This window comes from Chaetura pelagica, unplaced genomic scaffold (assembly GCF_000747805.2).
Source record: "Chaetura pelagica isolate M959 unplaced genomic scaffold, ChaPel_1.0 scaffold76, whole genome shotgun sequence".
NCBI lineage: Eukaryota > Metazoa > Chordata > Aves > Apodiformes > Apodidae > Chaetura > Chaetura pelagica.
The window spans coordinates 7,557,452-7,561,129 of record NW_009970723.1 but is presented as its reverse complement, the minus strand read 5'-3'; positions in this window follow the sequence as shown (position 1 = coordinate 7,561,129).

The window sequence follows — 3,678 nt, the reverse complement described above, 5'->3', positions numbered from 1 at the left end:
GGCACCGGGGGGGCTGGTTCCCCGCCGTGCAGGGCGGAGCAGGGCAGCTCCTCTGGCACCCCGGCGTGGACGGGCGCGTTGCCTGTTCGGGGCAGCTGCTTTGGCTGTCGGTGAGCGTGTGACAACGGCTTCTTTTCTGGTGAACATTGTTTCCCTGTGAAACTTACGTTTTCAGTGCGTACTGCTGAGAAACTTTTTTATTTTTCGTGACAAATAACTGAAGACGTCACTGAAAGTGAACAAGTAACACTAACTTTCCCCAAGGACACCCTGTAGTACACCTTGTTTTTGTGGTCCCCCCGGTTGTGTATTTCCAACTTCATTGTGATAATGCTTCTCTAAATTTTATATTTTTTTTTACCGAGGTGGTGGTTAACATCACGCTCTTCTTCATTGCCTTTCCTTGTGCTGATGCAGGAGGTTCACAGCTTGCACCACCTTTTATTGCTGCATGCGTGTCCCTTGGTTTGGCAGGAAGGGAGAGGACATTTCACAAGCACTGGGGATCCAGCCAAACGGCAGCCTCATCCTGCCCTGCCTCTGTTGGGTGCAGCGTGGTTCTCCTTGCTGGAACTGCCACCAAATTCCTGCTCAACAGCTGATGTGCTTCAAGAGGCAGCCTTTGCGTGATGGGAGGTGGCTGGAATAATTTTCACCCTTTTTGGTGTAAGATGTTGAAAATGGCATCCACTGAAAGAACTTACTGCGGTTTGAGGGGAAAAGATGGCAAATGAATTCTTGCAGTTCCTAAAAGCAGTAGCTGAAAATCAGCCATGTGAACGTGGCATCAGGAAACACCCCAGCTAATTATGCCCCTTGTTTTGGGAGGGTCAGAGTGCCTGGCTGATTTTGTGTGTTTACCTTCTGACTTTCTGATGCATTGAGCAAAACAGGCAAAATGGAGCCCTGGGCGTGTGTCTTCTGTGGCAGCTGCTGCTGATCTGTGCTCAGCAGGCTGGTCCTCACACAGGGGGCTATGCTTAGTGGTCTCTGCCTAGCCTGGAGAGGAATTTGATGGTACAGAGAATTTCTTTGCACCGTTTCAGGTCTTAGTTTAGTGCAACTACTTCTTAAAAATAATTAAAAAATATCCTTTAAGAAGGATATATATTCCTGAACATACTTCACATTGGGGCAGCCAAGCAATGCTTGCTTGGTGGGCTGGATGACTTTTCAGTGAAACATAATCATTAGTTCTAGATGGCTCCTTCCCACTGTCTGCCTGACTTTTGAGATGCATCCCTTGTCGTTGTGAGAACAATTTTTGGATGGGTACCTGTTTCTTACTTGCTATGTTCTGGCTTACACACATCTTTTTTTCTTCCTTCTTACCCTTGTGTCTTTCCATCTAGTGGTATCATACTCCCCAGATTATTACTCCAGCAGGCTCCCATTACAGATAGTCACCCCTTTCATAGGCTAAACTGTACCCTAAAAGTATTTTTAATTCCCATTATGTTTTTTGGGTTCTTCACTAATCCATGCTATATTTATTTATTTTGGAAGCTGTTTGCTGCTAAGTGTATGCAGTGCTGCTACCTTTCATTTATTTATTTATTTATTGGGTAACATGTTCCCTAAAATGCCTGTTTTCCAGCTGCGGTTCCCATTCCACCCTCTTGCTTTCATGCCTGCAGTATCTGGTCTGACAACATGCACCAGTCATTCAGGTTCCTGTGTTCTGTTGCTCAGGCTCCTGGAGCTGTGTCCTGCCATTCCAGTTGCTTTTCCTGGGCCGTTGGTTATTCCTGGGCCTGGTTTAGCATAGTCTTTGCATGAAGTGTCACCTTGCAGATGACATCGGTGTTGTTATCTACAGGAATGTACTAGGGCACTCTCAGGCACAACGACCTCTCAAGGCTCCTCCCAGCACTTTGTTGTATTTTCTTCTGATATGCCTTCCATTCCCACCTGCTGTCCATCTGCCCAACTTCCTGCCCCTTTGCCTATCTCACCATAACTGTTCCTCCGTCCTTTTTGTACCAGTTTGTGTCCTTTCTTTTTTCAGGACGTTTCTGAAACTACTCACACCTTCCTACGAGTCGAGGAGCTGGTGTTAACACTACCTCCTGACCACAGGAAGAGACTCGTGTCCCCTCTTACTTATTTCCTGCCTGTTCCTGAAACTTCCTCCTCTCCCCCATCGACCCCCTTTGCACATCTGTCTGCAGGTTTTTCCTGTGAGTTCTGCATCTCCCACCCTGCTTTAGCACACCCTCTATAGGAGGGTCTCAAATTCACACCAACACCATCTGTAACTCTGTTACTCTTCCCTGCACAGACCTTGGGTTTGCTCCAGGTCTCCCACCTGCATCACTCTTACTGGAATGGGAGAATCAGCAGAGCTGCATCATTGTAGTGGAATGCATAAATTATTACCACAATTTTTTTTAATCTAAGGTAATTGCTAACCAAATTCTGTTTTCCCTGCTTTCATCAATCACTATCTATCTCTCTACCAATACCCAAATTGTTTCCTTGAAATCTTGCAGCTGGGTGTGACATTCAAACACTGCTGCTTTTCCTGACAGCAAAGAAACGCCACTGGCTTGTCAGCCCAGCCATGTGCTGAAATCGATGACACTGCATTCAGAGCCATCTGAATTTAATCCTGCAAAGCTGATTCTTCTCACATCCAGAGGGGTAGCTGTTAGTGGCAGCGAGAGAGTCACTGCAGATAAAAAGGCAGGGCTGGAACTCAGGGCTGAACCTACTCTCAGTAGCTGACCTGGTTGCAATGCTGTTCCAGGCTGTCCCAGAAGAGAAGCCATCTGACTGGTACAAGGGTGTGTGTGATGGTGCCCATGTTGGGAGTAATCTGCAAAGCTACTTCTGCACAGAAGTCTCTAAAGAGCCCATAAACATGACCAAATTAAGCCATGGCAAGTGTCACCATCAGCTGTAATGCATTGCACTCCTTTAGCAACATACATATACATTCAAGTTTTGCTCTTGTACATGCAAAATTTGTATTTCATTCTAGGACTTTGGATGGGTTTATCTGCCAGGGTGAGACAGGGTCCCAGTTTGGGGTGAGAATGAGAGTGGGCAAACCTGCCAGCATGGCCAAGGAGGCCACTTGATTCTCAAAATCCATAATGTTTCTGTGAAGAGATTATTTTAACTACATCTGTTAAAACAGTAGGAAGAGGCAATGCTGTGTTTTCAGTGGATTTGGAAGCAAATCCAGTCGAGTCTCCCTGCGCTGCCATAAAATACCTCTCCAGGTGTGCCAACAGAGCTGGTTGTGAACTGCACGTTGTGGCCCAGCTCCACAACATCCCGTGGGGAACAGGAACTTCCTGAACTAGTTTCACTGCTGAAAATGGATATTTATTGAACCACACCCTTGTTTAAACTGATGAAACCTTTACATGTCAAGTCCAACCTAGAGGACTCCCATTCCTGATGAAACTCTGGAAGTGCTGAGGGATCAGCGAGCTTCCCTACTGCAGCAAATAGAAGGACTTGAGAATTCCTGGTGCGCACGCACAACAGCTCAGTTAATTAAGAAGCTGTTCCAGAAACAAGGCACAGATAACGAGGTATAATTGCCACCATTAAGCAAAGCACAGGGCGGTGTTACACACCCTCTGCGAGGCTTTCTCCAAAGGCACGCGGCAGCTTTGCTTCCACAGCCGCAGAGCTCGTACCCAGCGCTGCTGGAACCGCGCGCAG